Genomic DNA, 15,688 nt, shown 5'->3' with positions numbered 1-15,688 from the left:
ATATGAAAAATTGTGCTCTATATGTGTAATATGAATTGTAATGCATTCTCCTGTCATATATAACAAATTAGAATAAAAAATAAATTAAAATATATGTATTTTTATTTTCCAATTATGCCTCAATAAATATAGAAACGAAAAATTTAAGAAAAATTAGAATGGGAGAGAGCATACCTTGGGAAACAAGACAGATATGGTAGGACTCCACCCACTGAAAAGTAGGGCACAGAATCTGATACAAGTTTTTGTCTTGCACTTCAGTGTCAGCACCACATCTGGGAGGAACTTAAGATTTCATATGCAGGCCAGACACCATACATGGAGCCTTCAGACTAGCTCCAGTATCAGAGACCTGTGTGGCCGTGAGAAAGACTAAATATTGAGACTGCATCATTTTTTAGCCTTTGAATTGACCTGAGCCACACCTGTCCACCTTGCAAGTCCAGGCAGGACCCTGCAGCTGTGACTCACAAGTAAGCTAGCTTAGCATTGGATTTGCTGACCAAGAGCCTGTCTTCAACACCTGTCCCACATTCTTGGGCAGCACATCTATCATCAGGCCAGTATTTCTAGATGGAGCACAAGAAATTCCTTTGCACCAGATGGAGACCTGCACTGTAGTGGGAAATACTTATATTCTAGCCTGCATCACTGCCAACTAAAGCATTGAGATTTGATGCACCCTAAGAATGTGCAGGTTCTTGTAGCAATGATATTCAGGTGTAATCCACCTTAGCATCAGCCTAGATGGCCAAAATGTATGGTTTATAAGTGAGGTGTGTCCAAAATGCTCATGTGTGAGGCAATGCAAGTTTTAGAAGTGAAGTGATTGGGATATGAGAGCCTTGACTCATCAGTAAATTAATCCCTGGATAGGAATTAACTGAGTGGTAACTGTATGCAGGTAGGGTGTGGCTGGAGGAAGTTTTCATCCAGCACAGACTTCCACAATGATGTTCTGCCTCATCCAGACCCTGAGGAATGGACCTGGCCATCCATGGACTGAGACCTCTACAACTGTGAGACCCCAAATATACTTTTTCTCCTATAATTGTTCTTTTCAAGTCTTTTGGTCACAGTGGCAGAAAAACCTGACCAAAACAGAAATTAGAACCAAGAATTGGGGTAGTGATTGTGACTAACCTGACCAAGGTGGTCAGAAGTATTTGGAGCATTTTGGAATTTGTGGGAGGAATTTTGGAAAGTTTGGTGATGCTAACTGGAAAGTTTAGATTATTTTAAGCAGAACTTAATGGGCAATTCTGTTGGAAACTCAGAAAACCAGAATGTAGAGTGCACATTAATGGTTGAACTCATGAGGTTTCAGAAAAGAAGGAGGACTATTGCAAATTGAAGTAGAAGCCATTCATGTTACATTCTGGCTAAGAAGCTGTCTGAATTTTGGTAGAGTCCTGAGACTTTCTGTGAGGCTGAATTGAAAGGCGATAGACTTCTTAATCTGGTGGAAGAAATTTCTAGGCAGCATAATATTCAGGCAGCAGTGACATGGATGCTGCTGGCAGATTTTAGCCAAGTTTATTGTGATAATTAGGAGCAGAAAGCAAAACAGAAAGACATGAAAAGCTTCCACTTTGGACAGAAAACTGCAGGTAAAACTGGGGCTAAGGAATGTGTGGTTGTTAAAGATATTACAGCCACTAAATAAATGCTAAAGACTTTACTCTGAGATAATAGGAGAGATGGTTTAAGGGCTTGTCAGGAATTGAGAAGACCATACCCATCTCAGGCTCAAGGGTGGAAAAGAAAAAATAATTATTTGAGAATAGACCTTGGGGACATCTGGCTTGCATAGCAGGGTCTAGGAAGTGGTTTCACCATGTTCAGCTACCTAGGCAAAAAGAGGTTGCTGTGGTTCCTGGAGGCTTAACTACTACCTGAAATGGAAGCAGACCTTGGCATCAACTATGTGGTGCTGGTGTTGCAAGACTGCAGGATATCGGAGTTAAGGGGTCATGGAGACTTCTACCAAGATTTCAAAGGAAAGCAGGGGAGGCTAGGCAAAGTGCTACAGAGTTGGCATCCCTGCAGGCATCTCTTGAAGAACAGATGAGTGAAGATGTGAGGAGGGAGCCAAAGCTTCAGTGGAGACCCCCAAGATTAAGTACAGTGGAATGTCTGTCAAGGAAAACTGCAGGAAATAAACAGAGACAAGTCAACACAGCAGCCATGTGGACTGCAACCTGCAAAGCCATAGGGGCAGAACTACACAAGCCCATGGGAGAGAACATCACAATGACATGTACTCCAGATGCTAGATATGAAACTATAGGGCGTTTTTGCCCAGCTAGATTTGGTCTTGCTTTGGTTTCATCCCTTCTTTCTATACCCCTATTCCTCCCTTGTAGATTCTTCCTATGCCCTTATTTCTCTGGTGTGGCCTCTGTATCTTTATAGATTGGATATATATAATTTGCTTTTGAATTTTATAGGGGCTCATGCTTGAGTTTGCCTTGAGTTTCAGAGGAGATTTTGGACTTGGACTTTTGGGCAGTCTTGGAAATATTGAGATTATGTGAACTCTTGAAAATGGCTAAATGTATTTTATATTGCAGTATGAGCTTGAGCTTTAGGGGGCCAGGGGAGGGATGCTATGGTTTATATATTAGATGTCCCCCAAAAGCTCTTGTGTGAGATAGTACATGAAGGTTTAGAGGTGAAATAATTGGGTTATGAGAGCCTTAAATTAGTTATTGCATTAAGTTCCTGATAGGGTTTCCTGGATGATAACTGTAGGCAGGTAGGGTGTGGCTGAGCTCTTGCCTTAGATTTGTATATTTTGTCCTTGTTGAGTAGAACTCTCTATCTTCTTTTGGAAAGAATGTGTATAGCTGCTTTCCTTTGCCACACTCTTCCATGATGTTCTTCTACCTCATTCCAGGCCCTGAGGAATGGAGTTGGCCATCTATTGACTGAGAACTCTGAAACTATGAGCCCCCAAATAAATTTTTTCTCCTCTAAGATTGTTCTTGTCAGGGTTTCCCAGTCACAGCAGTGAAAAAGCTGACTAAAACAAACAATAATTATTTACAGTAATAATCATTATGTTATTTTGGAGTTTATAACATATAAAAGTGGTAATATTGGAACATCATATTAAGTGGAATAAACCAGACTCAGAAAGTCAGGGGTCAAAAGTTTTCACTCATATGTTGAAGCTAGAGCAAAGTAAGTGAAACAAAGTGAGGGGAGGGATGTGGGGAAAGGGGGGATTCCATGAAAAGAGAAGGGAGATCAGTGGAGCAGAGGTACAGGATTGAGGGCTAGGGAATATGCTCTGAGACCCTGGTCACGATAATATGGCAACATAAATTTTAAAATGTGATCTTATATGATAAGCAAGGAAAATAAATAGCATGTATGAAGATTAGAAAGGCAGAGATAAAATTGTCTGTATTCATTGGTAATAAGATTATGTGCAAAGGACAAAAATAAATGATGGAGAAGCTATTAGAATTCATCAAGACCTCTGGATACAAGATCAATATAAAAATTATATTTTCTATATTAGCAACAGATAGTTGAAAAATGAAATAAAACAACCTTTACCATAGAATAAAGCCACATTCATCACCTATTCAATATCTGACAAAATGTGCCAGAATGCCACACGAAAACAGTAAAACAGGTAAAAGAATTTTAAAAGAACTAAATAAATTGAGACATATATAACAATTACCCAATTAATAAACTTGTTAATGTAATGATAACCAATCCCCCCCCCCCACACACACACATTAAATGGTATTGGTTCGCTTTAATATCAATCAAAATACTAGTAAGATTTTTAATAGGAAACTTAAAAACTAACTTTAAAATTTATATGGAATCACAAAGGACTTAGAATAGTAAAGAATTTTCAAAGAACAAACTTGTGAACTTATAGTAATTAAGACAATGTGATATTTGTGCAAATATAAACAAACCAATTTTTCAGAAAAGCCAAAAATTGATCAACACATAAACATAAGTTTCAGGACAAATATCTACTACAATTTAATGGAGTGAAGAATGACCTTTTCAATTAATGTTGATGGATCAATTGAATATCCAGGGGGAAAGAGTAGCTGTTGATCCTATTCCTTATACATAACAGAAATTCAAAATGTATCTTAGATCCAATTGTGAAAACTTAAATGATTAAATTATTTTTCAGATATTTACAGTTTATGGAAGAATTTAAAGGAAATATTTTCATGAAGTTTAAGCAGGCAGCGTTTTGTTAAACATGATGGAAAATAAATAATCATAAAAGAAAACATTAATATATTGGAGTTCATTAAAATTAAGAATATTTGTTAAAGACATTTATGAAAGTGAGCAGGCAACCAAAAAGTAGATAAAATACATTTGATTAAAAAATCTGATAAACTAATATTTTTTTCTGATTGTTCTAACAATTTCTACAAATCAACAAGAAAAAGACTATTTAATTGAAAATGAGAAAAAACCATAGAAATTCATATATTTCTAAATGACCAATAAGAATATTAAAATGGGGGCTGGGGATGTGGCTCAAGTGGTAGTGCGCTCACCTTGCATGCGTGCGGCCCGGGGTTCGATCCTCAGCACTACATACAAACAAAGATGTTGTATCCTCTGAAAGCTAAAGAATAAATATTAAAAAATTCTCACTCTCTCTCACTCACTTTCTCTCTCACTCACTCTCTCTCTCTCTCTCTCTCTCACTCTCTCTTTTTTTAAAAAAAGAATATTAAAATGTTTCCAATATTGTAAATTACCAGGAAAATACAAATTAAAACTAAAACAGTTCTGTTTACCGATTATGATCATGATAACATGAATTTATATATAGGATAAAATTGCATAGAACTACACACACACAAATAAATGAATGTAAAACTGGTAAAATGTGAGCAAGTTCTTTAGTTAACTATACTGTGCCAATGTTGATTTTCTGGTTTTGCTATTATTTTACAGTTACGAAAGTTATTATCAGTGAGGAAAATCTGGTCAAAAGGTGCACAGCTGTCTGTATTATTTTAAAAAAATTTCCTGTGAGTCTATAATCATTGGGGATGTGGCTCAAGCAGTAGCGCATTCGCCTGGCATGCGTGCGGCCGGGTTTGATCCTCAGCACCACATACAAACAAAGATGTTGTGTCCGCCGAAAACTAAAATAAATATTAAAAAATTCTCTCTCTCTCTCTCTCTCTCTCTCTCTCTCTCTCTAAAAAAAGAATTACACACACACTAAATGGCTAAAATTAATGACCAATAATAAAAAGTACTATTGATAATGAGAAACAATCTGGAACTTTCATACATTGATGTTGAGAGGGTAAATTTATGTGATAACTTTGGAAAACTGATAGTATATATTAACAATGAATACATGCATACCTTGTGACAAGAATCCATTCATAAGTACATATCCAAAAGAAATTAGATTACATGTCCAACAAGAGACTTGAACAATTATTTTATAGTAGGTTTGCTAATAAAGTTTCTAAACTTAAAAATACAAAATCTAACAACACTAGAATGAATGAACAAATTATAGCATAAAAACAAAATGTAATAACGTAGAGTAATAAAAAGAATGAACCATTGCTACACACAATAATATATATGAGTTTTAAAAATAATGTATCAGGGAAGCCAAATGCAAAAAATAAAATAAATAAAAACACTAATGTAAGTATTACATAACATCCATTTCATTATATGAAGGTAAAGATAGGTAATAGGCACTAGAGATTAGAACAGTGGTTACCTCTGAGGGGACATATTGACTAGGAAATACATGAAATTTTCTATGAATCTAGCTTTTTTGAGGTAGCAGTTATATAGGTATATGCATGTGCAGAAGTTCATCAAGTTGTACTTTAAAGTATCCTGTTGGATAAACTAAATACATATAATTTTATCTGTCAATTCAAAAAGAAATTAATAAAATACCAAAACAACATAAAATTGATTTATAAAAGACTGACAATACCAAATGAAAAACTAGAACACTCAGATATTGCTGGTGAGTGTAAAGTAATAGATCTCTTTGGAAAATAGTTTGGAAATTCCTAATATGTATAAAAATATACTTATTCTATGTTCTCCAATACAATTCTTAGTTACTTACCCAAGACAAGTGAAAGCATGTCGACAAAACACTGGTTACAAAACTATTCTCAATAGCTTTACTAATAATGCTTCAAATGACATACAACCCAACTATAACTATATATGAAGAGCAGGACTGATAAACAAACTGTAGTATATTCATGCAGTGGAATAAAACCTAACAATAAAAAGGATGAATAATGACTCATAAATCTTAAAAAAACATGCTGAGTATAAGAAACAAGACATAAAAGGATACCCATCCAATAATTCCATTTATATAACATTCTATAAAAGGCAAAATAAATCTATGGTGGTAGAAATCAAAATGGTGATTGTCTCAGTTGGGTGTGTAGAGTATTTGGGAAGTTATAAATGTAAACTTTTGGGGACTGACTGAAATGTGCTATATCTTAATTTGGATGGTGAGTAAATGTATCAAATTATCAAAAACCATCAAAATGTACAGTTAAGATCTATGTCATTTACTGTAAATAAATTATATCTCACTTTTTTAAAAAAGAGAAAGAGAAATCAAGAAAGAGAAAGGCATAAGACCCAGGAAACAGGGGCTTTAACATAACCAAGAAAAGTAAGGAGATTTCCAACTGAAGACATGTCCCAGGCAGTACAATGCTGAGCAAGAGGCCCAGAGAGTAACCAGTCCTGATTGAATAGGAAAACTATGGTTTCTAGGAGATAAGTTTTTCAGTAAAATTGAAATTGGTATATTGCCTAATACATTTGATGACTTGGAAATTGTATTAATTTGTAACTGACAATATAACTGAGAAAGTAATTAATAATAGACATAGGGAGTTGTGGGCATACCTCAGAGGTAGAGTGTATACTTAGCATTTGTGAGACCCTGGGTTTAATCTCTAGCACCAAAAATAAATAAAGAGGATACACAGATCACCAAACAAGAGAAAATATTGGGAAATTATTATCTCTAGGAGAAAACTATAAAACATAGGAAACATAATAATGGTACATTATTTATATTTATATTATATTATTTAGCTCTACAGATAATGTTTATATGGTCATAATAATGTAAACACTTCTTTTTGGAGAGTAGTGCTGGGGATTGAACCCAGGGCCTTTTGCATGCAAGGCAAACACACTACCAACTGAGCTATATCCCCAGCTGGCCATTAGTTATTTTGAAATGTTATTTAACTATATTGGGAGAATGAGAGCAGAGGAGATGTGTGTATGTGCAAATCTAAATTTCATCTAATATAATAGAAAGTTGAAAGACTTGTTGAAATGAAGACTTTAAGAAATAATGTATTATTTAGAAATATGAAGTTAGAAACAGGAAAAAGCAGCTGAAATAGATGAATTCTTTTTCTGCTTTTGAGGATCAGAAATTGGGCTTTTGGAGAGGGGGCATGGTCCTTTTTTTATTATGTCTAGGTTGATAATACGAATTAACTCTAAAAGAAAGAAGGTAACTATTGTAGGTAGAATAATTAAAAGAAGATATCTGCATTCCTAATAATCTCCTGAACCCATGAATCTATTATGGTTTGTGGTAAAGAAGAATTAAGATTATAGATGCAATTAGGGTTGCTAATCAGATGACAAAGTTGCGAGTTATTTTGGACTGTCTGGATGGTTCCAATGTAATCACAGGGCCCTTTTAAAAGTGCAAGAGGAGGTAGTAGAGAGGTCAGAGTAATGTGATGTTACAATGACTCAACCCATTATTGCTGGCTTTGAAAAGGGGGACACAAGTCAAGAAACTGAAAAAGGCAAGGAAACTGAGTCTCTCCTAGAAACTGGAGACAGATAAGTACAACTCTCTGAGTACCTGGATTTTATCTCACTGAGACTTAGGTCCAGCCTCTGACCTACAGAACTATAACATCTTTTTTGTTGTTTTAAGCCACAAAGTTTGTAATAATTTGTGCATCATCAATATAAAACCATTACAGTGATGAGGTACTATGGATTTCATATGATATGTTTCATCCAAAATTCATGTTGAAACTGATTACCAATGTAACATGTTGAAAGGTGATATAGTTAGAGGGCTTCACCCTCATGAAGGAATTTGTGTCACTTTCTCAGGTCTAGATTAACTCTTAAGGGAGTGAGTGAGTTGTTGCTTTTGCAGCAAGTTATCATGAGAGAACATTATTATAAAATGGGTTTATCTCTTATATTGCAATTCTTTTGCATCAACCTGTGTGTTGTTCTGCTTTTCTGACATGTTATGATATAGCATGAGTCCCCTGCCAGATGTTGATGCCTGATTTTTGGACTTCCAGCCTCCCAAACCATGAAATAAATAAATTTTCTTCCCTTATGAGTTATTGGGTCTCAGAAATTGTTTATTGTACTGGAAACAGACAAAGACACACAGTAACAAAAACCTTAGAATAAATTTTGAATATTTATATGCATACTCTCTTATATACATGAAATTTGTCTTGTATTGTCTTGTAGTTTAAGGTTAGCTCCCAAATAGTATATTGCACAAATGACACTAATAAGAACAATGTTGACCAAAACTATTAATAGAGACATATACCTATCTATTTCATAATGATAATGATATTCTCCTCCATAGAAGTGATTGATTATGACATAAAATTATTTCAGATTCATATATGAGATTGGCCCACAATGGATTCTAATTTATTTAAGACCCTATTAACTCTTATAATAATTTTCTAATGGTTTATGTTATTTTAATGGATTTTCTATGAAAGAAGTTATTATTTCTACATGGTTACCAAACAAATTTGTCACAATCAATGCTTTTTCATCAAGGTTTAGTGCAATCGCATCATTTAATTATTAAAGAAGATAATGAAAAAGTGTTCTGAACCTCAGTGTCAGAAAACAGTAAAGGAGTCATATTATTCTTACATAAAAAATCTTATCTCTCTTCTTCATAAAAACTTTCCCTTTCAAATCATTTGTAATTCAAAGGCTAGATAAAGGGACTGTCTACAAGTTCTGTATGTATTAAAGCAGAGGGGAGGGATTAAAACTTTTAAGGTATATCTGTTCTTATTATAAATTTAGAAAAAATGATGGTGATGAGGTTGCTTAGAGCTTTGATTTATTTCCAGCCTCTAAATTTCAGTTAATTTTTAACGTTTCTATACATGTACTGATTATTAGGACAAAATATATATTTGGGTTGCTTGTAATTGTGCCTGGTGAAGAATTCTAACAGTTGTCCACGTGATGTCAAGGAAAAAGTCTGGAGACTATCATGCTAAGTGAAATAAGCCAATCCCCCGAATCCAAAAGTTGAATGTTTTCTCTGACATTTGGAAGCTAACACACAATAAAGGGTGGGAGAGAAGATATGTTCAATGGAGTAGACAAAGGGGAATGAATGGAATGGATGGGGAGATAGGAATAGGAAAGACAGTGTAATGAATCCAACATAACTTTCCTATGTACATATATGAATACACCACAGTGAATCTTACAATTGTGTAGATCCACAAGAAATAGATTTAAAAAATAATTATGGGTAAATAGCACAAAGATCAACAGAGGAAAGGGAGTAGAGAGTGGGGAGAGAAGAAGAAGAAGAAGAAGAAGAAGAAGAAGAAGAAGGAGGAGGAGGAGGAGGAGGAGGAGGAGGAGGAGGAGGAGGAGGAGGGGGAGATTTGAATTGGAATAAGATATATTCCATGCTTGTATAATTATATCAAAATGGATTTTACTGTAATATGTAACTAAAAAGAACTAATAAAATAAGAAAAGAAAGAAAGTCTCTTTAGCAATTGCTTCAGAGAAAGTCGTGTGTTTTGATGTTTCCATTTTTGAAAATGATGATTGGGTTATATGATTATTTGTTATTATATGGCTGTATATTTGTTATGAGAGTAGTGCCAATGTGTTATAATGTCATTAGAGCTGAAAGGGATCACTAAGGTCATATGGTTAATTGAAAGATGAAAGTACTGGGCTGCTGAGATTTGGGAATAAAAATGAGCACACATTTATAGTATTTTTGGGCTTTTTTGATTGGTTCTTATTTTTTTAATTGACAGATAAAAATATATGTATTTATTGTGTGCAATATGATGTTTTGGGTATACATTGTACATTGAATCAATATAGCTAATTAATTATATGCCTTACCTCACATAGTTATTATTTTATGATGAAAGCAATTATCTATTCTCAGCATTTTTTAAAAAATATATTACTTTTTACTGTCACCACCATGTTATACAATAGATCTCTCGAATTAATTCCTCCTAACTGAAATTTTGTATGTTTTTACCAACATCTTCCCTTTGCCTCCAAGGTTCCAAATGGTTCAAGTTTCTAGTGGTCTTGTGTAGCTTTGGAGACCCATGAACCACTCTGGATTCTAGCAGTATAAACAAAAGGGACACTGGCATGATTACCAGCAGGTTCAGAGGGTAACCATTAGCTTCCTGCTGTTTGATGGTAAAGACTTATGGGCCCAATGATGACACACCCCAGGGAGATCAGAAGTAATATCTCTTTTTCTTTGCTATGTTATTGTAGCAGAAGCAAACAAGATTCTGTACTTGCTAAGAAAAATTAGGCCCCTTCATCGATGGCCTTGGAAATAGAAGTAATCTTGAAAAGTGAAGCTTTTTGCCCTCCTTGATGAATCACTTGGTAGCACACAAATAATATACCAGTGAGAGTTTAAATTCACAAAATATATCATCTCTATTTTCAGCATTAAGAATCCATGTCTTTGAGCCTCCCTGGTGTAGCAAGAAATCAGCTCAACAATGGCAGGTTTAAGATTTCATTTTCATTCGATTTCATCTAAACACAGTGCTATGACTTTACAAAAGACAACATACTATTTTAAGTAGTTAGAAAATGTCAGGGACATGTGTTCATTCCACAGCTCACACATGCATGAAACTACATCCTATATATGTCTATTAAGTTCATACCAAAATGCAGAAAATGGTTCATTTTTTATTTGACATTTAGCTTTGGAAAGGTTGTCTCCTAAGAACATAATTGACATTCAGATGTGTATCAGTTTGAATAGATAAGGAAATCCATGATTCTCTCATGCTTGACAGAATAACTGTTGAGTAAGACTTTGGCCAAAATAATCTCCATGTAATTATATAAAGGTATAGGTATTTCAAGTAGATTAATTCTTCTTTATTTCAAGGGAGAATTTTTAATAGAATCATGATATGCATTAGAATGCTTATGTATTTGATTACTTTGGAGTCAAAATCATTTAAATATGCTTCACTTTTTGATTATTGAGAGTGAGATTCTTATGACCTTGAATAAATTGGAGAACTTTTTTGGGAAATTATTAGGCCAAAATATTGATTATATAGTTATTATAGATCAACACTGTTAAAACATTTATATAAATAGTATGTATTATGTAGAGAACTAAATTTAACTATTTTTTGTTCCAAATTAGTATAACTAAACATCAACTTATTGAGCGTGTCCAAAATAATTTTGTACATCACTTTCTCTCAATTTCAAGTAAATTAATTTTATTTTTTCTGATTTCAGGGCTCTACTATCTTTTCAGATGAAAATCTCCTACGAAGTTGCATTATTACTAGTATCACTGTTCTAAAATGTTTAAACATTAGACCAATGTGGACAACATACAAACATAAGGCAGACAAATAAATAAGCTGAAATAAGAAATAAAAGAAATTCATTGTACAGTCTTAGAGGTAACAAGTATTTTGAATCCTTTGTTATAGTCAGAACACAAGTGATAAGTAAATGCAACTACATTAATTAATTATTTTTTCTGATAGCTCTATGAAGTCATAATATCATTTACCTTATTGTTTTCACTTTAGAGATAAAGGAACTTGGGTTTTCCCCAGATATTTACTTTTCTATGTGAACTTTAAATCTTATTTAGTCCAGTCCCAAAGAAAGTCACTTTTGAATTATGATCAGAACTCAATTAAAATTTAAAATTACTGATTTATTATGGATGAGATAAAGAGTACTACTACATAGGATCTATATATAAAGATATTTTGTGAAGCCTGACTTTCAGTAGTAGAAACAGGAAGTTATCTTATTGATCCTCAATAGAGGAGTGATTAAATACTATATAATATAGTCCAACTACAGTTTTTTGTGATATAATATAAAGAGTGCATTATCTCTATTTCTTTATCTGGAGGGATTTAAAATATTTTACTAAGTTAAAAAATGCAACATAAACAGTAATATATATAGTATGATCTTATATTTGATTTGTAGGAGAAAGATGTGGAAAAGCATATACCAGAGTGGGACATTGATTACTTCAGTGAAGTAGCCATGAGGAGGAGTTAAGTGAAGGTTTCTGTTTTTGCTTTTCTGCACATGTTGGCATGATCATGCATTCCAAATAATTAAAAAAGAAAAAAATATATATAATATATCTTTAAAACTAAAACAGAAAAATATATACTAATAATATATATGTAACAGATTGTGATTTTATGTGTTTTGCAGTTTCTTTAACTTTTTTATTGATTTTATTTTTTTAACTACATGACAGCGAAATGAATTACAATTCTTATTACACATATAGAGCACAATTTTTCATATATTTGTATATAAAGTATGTTTACACCAATTCATGTCTTTTTAATTGATTTTATTTTTTTAAATACATGACAGCAGAATGTATTACAATTCTTATTACACATATAGAGCACAATTTTTTATTTCTTTGTATAAAGTATGTTCACGCCAATTCATGACTTTATACATGTACTTTTTTTGCATTACAAATCTTATTACACATGTATACCACAATTTTTCATATCTCTATTTGTATAGAAAGTAAGTTGACACCCAATTCGTGTCTTCATACATGTACTTTGGATAATGATGTCCATCACATTCCACCATCATTGCTAATCCCCGCTCCCTCCCTTTCCTTCCCACCCCTTTGCCCTATTTAGAGTTCATCTATTCCTGCCATGCTCCCCATCCCTACCCCACTATGAGTCAGCCTCCTTATATCAGAGAAAATGTTCGGCATTGGGTTTTTAGGGATTGGCTAACTTCACTTAGCATTATCTTCTCCAATGCCATACATTTACCTGCAGATTATAGCATGAAATGCCATTTTATTGAGAGATTAATGACTACCTCACAGGGTTGTTGTGAAGATTAAATAAGTATAAATGTAAAGCCCCAACCACAAAGTGGATTCATGTTGATGGTAACAAGTTTAACTACAGGGGTCATATTTTACTTATTTATTTTATTTATATTTTTTGATACATGACAGTAGAATGCATTACAATTCTTATTACACATATATAGCACAATTTTTCATATCTCTGGTTGTATACACAGTACATTCACACCAATTTGTGTCTTCATACCTGTACTTTGGATACTAATGATCATCACATTCCACCATCATTAATAACCCCATGTTCCCTCCCTTCTAGAGTTCAACCCTTCTGCCCTATCTAGAGTTTATCTATTCCTCTCATGCTCCCACTCCCTATTCCACTATGAATTAGCCTCCTTATAGCAAAGAAAACATTTGGCATTTGTTTTTTTTTGGGGGGATTGGCTAACTTCACTTAGCATTATCTTCTCCAATGCTATCCATTTACCTGCAAGTGCCATGATTTTATTCTCTTTTATTGCTGAGTAAAATTACATGGTGTATATATGCCACATTTTTAATCCATTCATCTACTGAAGGGCAGCTAGGTTGGCTCCACAGTTTAGCTATTGTGAATTATGCTGCTATAAACATTGATGTGGCTGTGTTCCTGTAGTATGCTGTTTTTAAGTCCTTTGGGTATAGTCTGAGAAGAGGAATAGCTAGGTCAAATGGTGATTCCATTCCCAATTTTCCAAGAAATCTCCATACTGATTTCCATATTATCTGGGTCATATTTTATAAGAGTAGGAATTTGTATTTACTTTCAGAGATAGGCTTGTTTAAGATTTGAGATGGGTCTATAAGTATGGTAGTACAATATAGCAATCCTGCTTCTGGAAATATATTGAAAGAAAATTCACTACTTCAAAGTGATATCTGCACTTCCAAGTTTATTGCAACATTATTAAAAATAACCAAGATAGGGAAATAATGTAAATGATATATGATTGATATATGACAGTAGAATGCATTACAATGAACAGATAAAATTTTGTCATATATATGCACTATAATTATATATATAGTGATATAATATATATAGTGATATAATTAGATATATAGTGATATAATAATATATCACTATATATTGTTCAGCCTTGAAGAATGAACAAAACAAAACAAAATTGTCATTTTCAACATGATGAACCTGGAAGGCAATGTACCAAATGAAATTAGTCAGATGCAGAAAGACAAAAATTGTGGGATCTCACTTATATATGGTGTCTAAAATGGAAAACTCATAGAAACAGAGTAGATGGTATATACTAGGAGTTTGGATGTGAGGGAAATGAAGAGATATGGGGGAAGGGTACAAACTTTCACTAATTAGATCAATAAATTCTGGAGATCTAATGTACAGCATGGTGACTACTGTTAATAATACTGCCTCCCCAATGCTTGTTATCTTTTGTGATTTTTAATTTTTTTATTCAGTGATGGTAATGGGTTCCACATTGGATAGGGAGAAAATTAGAGGAATGATTATTTTGAGACTAAGTAGAGGTCATCAGAATAGAGGACATGATAGATAGGGACAAAGAACAAACTCAGAAGGAATGAGTGAATAAAAGAATAGGAAGACAAGCAAATAAGGTCAGAGAGTGAAATTTCGGATGGTACCTGAGTTTACACAAGCCCTGCCAGCCTATGGGTACAAATTATTTATAAAAACAATAATGTTTGAACTCTACTGGCATTTATTCCCATATACTTATCCTGGCTATAATCTTCTATAATGTGCCACCACCACATTCTCTCCCAAGTATCTGTAGAAATCTTTAGATAGTGTCTCATGTTGTACCCATGAACACATATACTCCCTTTTAGAACTACCACTAATTAATCATTTTCCTAGGTTGATATTGAGCATTGCAGTATTTATTTGGTGCTGTAGTCTCTGGTGGGTGCTATTGCTAACTCTACCTGGCACCCCAACTTTTCTTAGGCACAGTCACTGGAAAAAATGCAGTACAGCTAATGCTGAAGCCTTATAGAAGTCTGCAACGAAGTGGAGAGGAATGTTCCTCTCTTTTCCTATGGTATATTCTTCAAAAGAAAGAGGTGGCATTGCTTTTGCCCCAATACTTTCAGGGTTTTTAGTGAAATAGCCTTTTATAGTTTTATTTATATTCCTTCTGCCCTTCCATTGGCCCAGATATGAGTATTTTAGGAGCCAAGGTAAGAGAGGAAATCAGAAGCATATTATACTAAGAATTATTCTCCCATTCCAAGATTAAGGATTCATACTGGGTCAAGGAATCATGCCTGGTTCTCTCTTCCACTAGGCAGGGTTACCCAAAAGACTTTTTAGTTCATATGCAAATGTACTTCAGACAGGCCATCACATTTCAGCAAATATGATCTGAAAACTCTGAATTGCAGGTTAATTTTATTATTTATTTTTTAAACAATGCCATAGCATTATTTTAGCCTTTACTG

Source organism: Spermophilus citellus (assembly GCF_964194105.1).
Source record: "Spermophilus citellus genome assembly, chromosome: X".
NCBI lineage: Eukaryota > Metazoa > Chordata > Mammalia > Rodentia > Sciuridae > Spermophilus > Spermophilus citellus.
The sequence above is the reverse complement of the archived record's forward strand: the minus strand, read 5'-3'. Positions refer to the sequence as shown.